Source organism: Lactuca saligna, chromosome 8, assembly GCF_052625555.1.
Source record: "Lactuca saligna cultivar CGN05327 chromosome 8, ASM5262555v1, whole genome shotgun sequence".
Taxonomy (NCBI): Eukaryota; Viridiplantae; Streptophyta; class Magnoliopsida; order Asterales; family Asteraceae; genus Lactuca; species Lactuca saligna.
The window spans coordinates 144287405-144298032 of NC_136424.1; the positions used below are offsets into that span (position 1 = coordinate 144287405).

Consider the following 10628-nt stretch of genomic DNA (forward strand, 5'->3'; position numbering starts at 1 on the left):
ACAGCAATCCAAATATTTTTTTGCCAAACTTAAATTTTTAATTGGTTTACTAGATTCAAATGAATAACATGATAACAATGAAACTAAATTAAATGACGAATACCATACTAGTGACAATTAAAGAAATAGAACTTTAGAAAGATAAGGAATACAATATTATGGGTCCTTATTTTTATCTGTATATTGTTGTTTGTTGTCCCTCTATTTTACCTTGTTCATTTTACGTTGAGAGTTTTAATAATATATGGCCGTTTCCAAAAAAATAATTGAAAACCGTCTTGGTTAATATTTTTTTTGTTGTTCTTTTTATTGGCGTCGAATGATGGATTTTATAATTTAGCATAACTTTGGAGTTGCTATCGTAAAGTTACATTAACCGAAGGACATTTTTTGGTGATTTGGCATAAAGTTTTTTTTATTGTAGTGAAAAAAGCAAAGTAAAAATATAATTGTAGAATCTTCTCCGATTATCAGAGCCAGGTTTCGATCCTGGGACCTGTGGGTTATGGGCCCACCACGCTTCCGCTGCGCCACTCTGATTTGATGATTGTATTCTCCAATTTTTGACAAGGATTGCTAAATTATAAAAACGGAAGAGTTTCCAATATCAATATAGAGTAGAATCCTGGCTGATGACCATTTAACGTCTTCACTGAATTACAAAGATTCATTAACCACACTTGAACTAAAATCCAAATGGTTAATTTATTTCGAATTTAATGTGTACGCACCAATTTTAAAAACAAAAAAAAATATATGAGTCATTTGACTTACGCCTTTCATTAAATCTTTTAAAAAATTAATGGACCAACATTGTGCTAGATAAAATAGCCATTAGGGATTATGCAACACAACAAATTTATGTATATATTAGTTAATTTTTAGGGATCTTTTAGATGCTTCTGGTCCATTTTAATTTGGGTAATATTCAAGGGCGGTATAGATTAGTTGATTGAAGGATTTAATTTATGATGGGTTTACATGATTTAACTTAGTGTATAAGCTTTTGAATCCGATTTTGTAATGGACGTTGGTTTTGTAGAAATATAACTTTCATTGGGTTACATGTATTACTTGAGTTTATTTTCTTAGTCGAGTATTAAGGTTATCCGATCCCCCGAGTTCATGTTCTTTCCAACAATTGCTATCATGTTTTATTTTTGTTTTGTTTGATGTTATCATTTTCGTTTCATCTTAGGTCATCCAAAATAGTCCAATACCCACCGCCAACCGCTATAGTGATGGGGGTCACCTCATCACCACAACCTATCACTGTGACAGTAGGATGCCTAGCACCGAACACAAAACTCCACATAGGCTTGCCTGATTAATAGTTTACTTACTGAAAGTTTTATCATTTTTATTGAAAAAAAAGTTACAAGAAATCAATAAAAGGGTTGAAGTTGAGCATTCTAAATTAAAAGAATAAAATTAAAAAACAATAACAATAGAAATAATTTGCATATATATGTCACGAGAGCAATCCAAATATTTTTTTGCCAAACTTAAATTTTAATTGGTTTAGTAGATTAAAATTAATAACGTGATTACAATGAAACTAAATTAAATGACGAATACCATACTAGTGACAATTAAAGAAATAGAACTTTAGAAAGATAAGTAATACATTATTATGGGTCCTTATTTTTATCTGTATATTGTTGTTTCTTGTCCCTCTATTTTACCTTGTTCATTTTATGTTGAGAGTTTTAATAATATATGGCCATTTCCAAAAAAAAATAATTTAAAACCGTCTTGGTTAATATTTTTTTTGTTGTTCTTTTTATTGGTGTCGAATGATGGATTTTATAATTTAGCATAACTTTTCTGTTGCTATCGTAAAGTTGCATTAACCGAAGGACATTTTTGGTGATTTCGCATAAAGTTTTTTTTGTAGTAAAAAAAGCAAAGTAAAAATATAATTGTAGAATCTTCTCCGATTATCAGAGCCAGGTTTCGATACTGAGACCTGTGGGTTATGGGCCCACCATGCTTCCGCTGCGCGACTCTGATTTGATGATTGTATTCTCCAATTTTTCACAAAGATCGCTAAATTCTAAAAAGGGAAGAGTTTCCAATATCAATATAGAGTAGAAGCCTAGCTGATGACCATTTAACATCTTCACTGAATTACAAAGATTCATTAACCACACTTGAACTAAAATCCAAATGGTTAATTTATTTCGAATTTAATGTGTACGCACCAATTTTAAAAACAAAAAAAGAATCTATGAGTCATTTGACTTACGCCTTTCATTAAATCTTTTAAAAAATTAATGGACCAATATTGTGCTAGATAAAATAGCCATTAGGGATTATGCAACGCAACAAATTTATGTATATATTAGTTAATTTTTAGGGATCTTTTAGATGCTGCTGGTCCACTTTAATTTGGGTAATATTCAAGGGCGGTATAGATTAGTTGATTGAAGGATTTAATTTATGATGTGTTTAAATGATTTAACTTAGTGTATAGGCTTTTGAATCCGATTTTCTAATGGACGTTGGTTTTGTATAAATATAACTTTCATTGGGTTACATGTGTTACTTGAGTTTGTTTTCTTAGTAGAGTATGAAGGTTATCCGATCCCCCGAGTTCATGTTCTTTCCAACAATTGCTATCATGCTTTATTTTTGTTTTGTTTGATGTTATCATTTTTGTTTCATCTTAGGTCATCCAAAATAGTGCAATACCCACCGCCAACTGCTATAGTAATGGGCGTCACCTCATCACCACAACCTATCACTATGACCGTAGGATGCCTAGCACCGAAAACACAACTCCACATAGGCTTGCCTGATTAATAGTTTAATTACTGAAAGTTTATCATTTTTATTGAAAAAAAGTTACAAGAAATAAACAAAAGGGTTGAAGTTGAACATTCTAAATTAAAAGAATAAAATTAAAAAAAAAATAACAATAGAAATAATTTGTATATGTATGTCACGAGAGCAATACAGATATTTTTTTTGCCAAACTTAAATTTTTAATAGGTTTAGTAGATTAAAATGAATAACATGATTACAATGAAACTAAATTCAATGAAGAATACCATACTAGTGATAATTAAAGAAATATAACTTTAGAAAGATAAGTAATACATTATTATGGGTCCCTATTCTTATCTGTATATTATATTTTGTTGTCCCTCTCTTTTACCTTGTTCATTTTACGTTGAGAGTTTGAATAATATGTGGCCGTTTCCAAAAAAAAATTGAAAACGTCTTGGTTAATATTTTTTTTGTTGTTCTTTTTATTGGTGTCGAATGATGGATTTTATAATTTAGCATAACTTTGGTGTTGCTATCGTAAAGTTGCCTTAACCGAAGGACATTTTTTGGTGATTTGGCATAAAGTTTTTTTGTAGTGAAAAAAGCAAAGTAAAAATATAATTGTAGAATCTTCTCCGATTATCGGAGCCAGGTTTCGATCCTGGGACCTGTGGGTTATGGGCCCACCACGCTTCCACTGCGCCACTCGGATTTGATGATTGTATTCTCTAATTTTTTGACAAAGATCGCTAAATTCTAAAAAGGGAAGAGTTTCCAATATCAATATAGAGTAGAATCCTGGTTGATCACCATTTAACGTCTTCACTGAATTACAAAGATTTATTAACCACACTTGAACTAAAATCCAAATGGTTAATTTATTTCGAATTTAATGTGTACGCACCAATTTTAAAAACAAAAAAAATCTATGAATCATTTGACTTACGCCTTTCATTAAATCTTTAAAAAAATTAATGGACCAATATTGTGCTAGATAAAATAGCCATTAGGGATTATGCAACGCCACAAATTTATGTATATATTAGTTAATTTTTAGGGATCTTTTAGATGCTTCCGGTCCAATTTAATTTGGGTAATATTCAAGGGTGGTATAGATTAGTTGATTGAAGGATTTAATTTATGATGTGTTTATATGATTTAACTTAGTGTATAAGTTCTTGAATCCGAATTTCTAATGGTCGTTGGTTTTGGATAAATATAACTTTCATTGGGTTACATGTGTTACTTGGGTTTGTTTGCTTAGTAGAGTATGAAGGTTATCCGATCCCCCGAGTTCATGTTCTTTCCAACAATTGCTATCATGCTTTATTTTTGTTTTGTTTGATGTTATCATTTTCGTTTCATCTTAGGTCATCCAAAATAGTGCAATACCCACCGCCAACCGCTATAGTGATGGGCGTCACCTCATCACCACAACCTATCACTATGACCTTAGGAGGCCTAGCACCGAACACACAACTCCACATAGGCTTGCCTGATTAATAGTTTAATTAATGAAAGTTTTATCTTTTTTATTGAAAAAAAGTTACAAGAAATAAATAAGAAGGTTGAAGTTGAACATTCTATAATAATAGAATAAAATTAAAAAAACAATAACAATAAAAATAATTTGTATATGTATGTCACGAGAGCAATACAAATATTTTTTCCCAAACTTGAATTTTTAATTGGTTTAGTAGATTATAATGAATAACATGATTACAATGAAACTAAATTGAATGACGAATACCATACTAGTGACGATTAAAGAATTAGAACTTTCAAAAGATAACTAATACATTATTATGGGTCGTTATTTTTGTCTGTATATTGTTGTTTCTTGTTCATCTCTTTTACCTTGTTCATTTTACGTTGAGAGTTTTAATAATAAATGGTCGTTTCCAAAAAAAATTTGAAAACCGTCTTGGTGAATATTTATTTTGTTGTTCTTTTTATTGTCGTTGAATGATGGATTTTCTATTTTAGCATAACTTTTGTGTTGCTATCGTAAAGTTGTATTAACCGAAGGACATTTTTTGGTGATTTGGCATAAACTTTTTCTGTAGCGAAAAAAGCAAAGTAAAAATATAATTGTAGAATCTTCTCCGATTATCAGAGCCCGGTTTCGATCCGGGGACCTGTGGGTTATGGGCCCACCACGCTTCCGCTACGCCACTCTTATTTGATGATTGTATTCTCCAATTTTTGACAAAGATCGCAAAATTCTAAAAAAGGAAGAGTTTCCAATATCAATATAGAGTAGAATCCTGGATGATGACTCTTTAATGTCTTCACTGAATTACAAAGATTCATTGAGCACACTTGAACTAAAATCCAAATGGTTAATTCATTTCAAATTTAATGTGTACGCACCAATTTTAAAAACAAAAAAGAAAAAAATCTATGAGTCATTTGAATTACGTCTTTCATTAAATCTTTTAAAAATATAATAGACCAATATTGTGCTAGATAAAATAGCCATTTGCAACGCAACAAATTTGTGTATATATTAGTTAATTTTTAAGGATCTTTTAGATGCTTTTGGGCCACTTTAATTTGCGTAATATTCAAGTGCGGTATATACGAGTTGATTGAAGGATTTAATATATGATGTGTTTATATGATTTAACTTAGTATATAAGCTTTTGAATCCGATTTTCTAATGGAAGTTGGTTTTGTATAGATATTACTTTCATTGGGTTACATGTGTTACTTGAGTTTGTTGTCTTAGTAGAGTATGAAGGTTATCCGATCCCCCAAGTTCATGTTCTTTCCAACAACTGCTATCATGCTTTATTTTTGTTTTTCTTTGATGTTATCATTTTTTTTTCATCTTAGGTCATCCAAAATAGTTCAATACCCGCCGCCAACCGCTATAGTGATGGGCGTCACCTCATCACCACAACCTATCACTATGACCGTAGCATGCCTAGCACCGAACACACAACTCCACATAGGCTTGTCTGATTAATAGTGTAATTACTGAAAGTTTTATCTTTTTTATTGAAAAAAAGTTACAAGAAATCAATAAAAGCGTTGAAGTTGAACATTCTAAATTAAAAGAATAAAATTAAAAAAAAACAATAACAATAGAAATAATTTGTATATGTATGTCACGAGAGCAATACATAATTTTTTTTTCCAAACTTAAATTTTTAATTGGTTTAGTAGATTAAAATGAATAACATGATTACAATGAAACTAAATTAAATGACGAATACCATACTAGTGACAATTAATGAAATAGAACTTTACAAAAAATAAGTAATACATTATTTTGGGTCCTTATTTTTATATGTATATTGTTGTTTCTTGTCCCTCTCTTTCACCTTGTTCATTTTACATTGATAGTTTTAATAATATATGGCTGTTTCCAAAAAAAATTGAAAACCGTCTTGATTAATATTTTTTTTGTTGTTCTTTTTATTGGCGTCGAATGATGGATTTTATAATTTAGCATAACTTTGGTGTTGCTATCGTAAAATTGCATTAACCGAAGGACATTTTTTGGTGATTTGGCATAAAGTTTTTTTGTAGGGAAATAAGCAAAGTAAAAATATAATTGTAGAAGCTTTTCCGATTATCAGAGCCAGGTTTCGATCCTGGGACCTGTGGGTTATGGGCCCACCACGCTTCCTCTGCGCCACTCTTATTTGATGATTGTATTCTCCAATTTTTGACAAAGATCGCAAAATTCTAAAAAAGGAAGACTTTCTAATATCAATATAGAGTAGAATCCTGGCAGATGACTCTTTAACCTGTTCACTGAATTTCCAAGACTCATGAACCACACTTGAACTAAAATCCAAATGCTTAATTCATTTCAAATCTAATGTGTACGGTCCCATTTTAAAAACAAAAAAAAATCCATGAGTCATTTGACTTACGTCTTTCATTAAATCTTTTAAAAAATTAATGGACCAATATTGTGCTAGATAAAATAGCCATTAGGGGTTATGCAACGCAACAAATTTGTGTATATATTAGTTAATTTTTAAGGATCTTTTAGATGCTTGTGGTCCACTTTAATTTGTGTAATATTCAAGTGCGGTATAGATTAGTTGATTGAAGGATTTAATTTATGATGTGTTTATATGATTTAACTTAGTGGATAAGCTTTTGAATCCGATTTTCTAATGGACGTTGGTTTTGTATAAATATAACTTTCATTGGGTTACATGTGTTACTTGAGTTTGTTTTCTTAGTAGAGTATGAAGGTTATTCGATCCCCTGAGTTCATGTTCTTTCCAACAATTGCTATCATGCTTTATTTTTGTTTTGTTTGATGTTATCATTTTCGTTTCATATTAGGACATCCAAAATAGTGCAATACCCACCGCCAACCGCTGTTGTGATTGGCGTCACCTCATCACCACAACCTATCACTATGACCGTAGCATGCCTAGCACCGAACACACAACTCCAGATAGGCTTGCCTGATAAATAGTTTAATTACTGAAAGTTTTATCTTTTTTCTTGAAAAAAAGTTACAAGAAATCAATAAAAGGGTTGAAGTTGAACATTCTAAATTAAAAGAATAAAATTAAAAGAACAATAACAATAGAAATAATTTGTATATGTATGTCACGAGAGCAATACAAATATTTTTTTGCCAAACTTAAAATTTTAATTGGTTTAGTAGATTAAAATGAATAACATGATTACAATGAAACTAAATTAAATGACGAATACCATACTAGTGACAATTAAAGAAATAGAACTTTAGAAAGATAAGTAATACATTATTATGGGTCCTTATTTTTATCTGTATATTGTTGTTTATTGTCCCTCTCTTTTACCTTGTTCATTTTACGTTGAGAGTTTTAATAATATATGGTCGTTTCCAAAAAAAAAAATTGAAAACCGTCTTGGTTAATATTTTTTTTGGTGTTCTTTTTATTGGTGTCGAATGATGGATTTTGTAATTTAGCATAACTTTGGTATTGCTATCGTAAAGTTGCACTAACCGAAGGACATTTTTTGGTGATTTGGCATAAAGTTTTTTTTGTAGTGAAAAAAGCAAAGTAAAAATATAATTGTAGAATCTTCTCCGATTATCAGAGCCAAGTTTCGATCCTGAGACCTGTGGGTTATGGGCCCGCCACGCTTCCGCTGTGCCACTCTGATTTGATGATTGTATTCTCCAATTTTTGACAAAGATCGCTAAATTCTCAAAAGGGAAGAGTTTCCAATATCAATATAGAGTAGAATCCTGGCTGATGGTCGTTTAACGTCTTCACTGAATTACAAAGATTCATTAACTGCACTTGAACTAAAATCTAAATGGTTTATTTATTTCGAATTTAATGTGTATGCACAAATTTTAAAAACAAAAAAAGAATCTATGAGTCATTTGACTTACGCCTTTCATTAAATCTTTTAAAAAATTAATGGACCAATATTGGGCTAGATAAAATAGCCATTAGGGATTATGCAACGCAACAAATTTATGTATATATTAGTTAATTTTTAGGGATCTTTTAGATGCTGCTGGTCCACTTTAATTTGGGTAATATTCAAGGGCGGTATAGATTAGTTGATTGAAGGATTTAATTTATGATGTGTTTAAATGATTTAACTTAGTGTATAGGCTTTTGAATCTGATTTTCTAATGGACGTTGGTTTTGTATAAATATAACTTTCATTGGGTTACACGTGTTACTTGAGTTTGTTTTCTTAGTAGAGTATGAAGGTTATCCGATCCCCCGAGTTCATGTTCTTTCCAACAATTGCTATCATGCTTTATTTTTGTTTTGTTTGATGTTATCATTTTCGTTTCATCTTAGGTCATCCAAAATAGTGCAATACCCACCGCCAACTGCTATAGTAATGGGCGTCACCTCATCATCACAACCTATCACTATGACCGTAGGATGCCTAGCACCGAAAACACAACTCCACATAGGCTTGCCTGATTAATAGTTTAATTACTGAAAGTTTATCATTTTTATTGAAAAAAAGTTACAAGAAATCAACAAAAGGGTTGAAGTTGAACATTCTAAATTAAAAGAATAAAATTAAAAAAAAAATAACAATAGAAATAATTTGTATATGTATGTCACGAGAGCAATACAAATATTTTTTTTGCCAAACTTAAATTTTTAATAGGTTTAGTAGATTACAATGAATAACATGATTACAATGAAACTAAATTTAATGAAGAATACCATACTAGTGATAATTAAAGAAATATAACTTAAGAAAGATAAGTAATACATTATTATGGGTCCCTATTCTTATCTGTATATTGTATTTTTTTGTCCCTCTCTTTTACCTTGTTCATTTTACGTTGAGAGTTTGAATAATATGTGGCCGTTTCCAAAAAAAAATTGAAAACGTCTTGGTTAATATTTTTTTTGTTGTTCTTTTTATTGGTGTCGAATGATGGATTTTATAAATTAGCATAACTTTGGTGTTGCTATCGTAAAGTTGCCTTAACCGAAGGACATTTTTTGGTGATTTGGCATAAAGTTTTTTTGTAGTGAAAAAAGCAAAGTAAAAATATAATTGTAGAATCTTCTCCGATTATCGGAGCCAGGTTTCGATCCTGGGACCTGTGGGTTATGGGCCCACCACGCTTCCACTGCGCCACTCGGATTTGATGATTGTATTCTCTAATTTTTTGACAAACATCGCTAAATTCTAAAAAGGGAAGAGTTTCCAATATCAATATAGAGTAGAATCCTGGTTGATCACCATTTAACGTCTTCACTGAATTACAAAGATTTATTAACCACACTTGAACTAAAATCCAAATGGTTAATTTATTTCGAATTTAATGTGTACGCACCAATTTTAAAAACAAAAAAAATCTATGAATCATTTGACTTACGCCTTTCATTAAATCTTTAAAAAAATTAATGGACCAATATTGTGCTAGATAAAATAGCCATTAGGGATTATGCAACGCCACAAATTTATGTATATATTAGTTAATTTTTAGGGATCTTTTAGATGCTTTCGGTCCAATTTAATTTGGGTAATATTCAAGGGTGGTATAGATTAGTTGATTGAAGGATTTAATTTATGATGTGTTTATATGATTTAACTTAGTGTATAAGTTCTTGAATCCGAATTTCTAATGGTCGTTGGTTTTGGATAAATATAACTTTCATTGGGTTACATGTGTTACTTGGGTTTGTTTGCTTAGTAGAGTATGAAGGTTATCCGATCCCCCGAGTTCATGTTCTTTCCAACAATTGCTATCATGCTTTATTTTTGTTTTGTTTGATGTTATCATTTTCGTTTCATCTTAGGTCATCCAAAATAGTGCAATACCCACCGCCAACCGCTATAGTGATGGGCGTCACCTCATCACCACAACCTATCACTATGACCTTAGGAGGCCTAGCACCGAACACACAACTCCACATAGGCTTGCCTGATTAATAGTTTAATTAATGAAAGTTTTATCTTTTTTATTGAAAAAAAGTTACAAGAAATAAATAAGAAGGTTGAAGTTGAACATTCTATAATAATAGAATAAAATTAAAAAAACAATAACAATAAAAATAATTTGTATATGTATGTCACGAGAGCAATACAAATATTTTTTCCCAAACTTGAATTTTTAATTGGTTTAGTAGATTATAATGAATAACATGATTACAATGAAACTAAATTGAATGACGAATACCATACTAGTGACGATTAAAGAATTAGAACTTTCAAAAGATAACTAATACATTATTATGGGTCGTTATTTTTGTCTGTATATTGTTGTTTCTTGTTCATCTCTTTTACCTTGTTCATTTTACGTTGAGAGTTTTAATAATAAATGGTCGTTTCCAAAAAAAATTTGAAAACCATCTTGGTGAATATTTATTTTGTTGTTCTTTTTATTGTCGTTGAATGAT

General features: G+C 30.5%; 1 non-coding gene across 1 annotated transcript; it reads right to left on the reverse strand.

The window, feature by feature from the left end:
* Positions 1-468: 468 nt before the first annotated feature.
* TRNAM-CAU (transfer RNA methionine (anticodon CAU)) lies at positions 469-540 on the reverse strand. The gene has a single exon. It is a non-coding gene; the product is annotated as a tRNA-Met (tRNA).
* Positions 541-10628: the final 10088 nt, after the last annotated feature.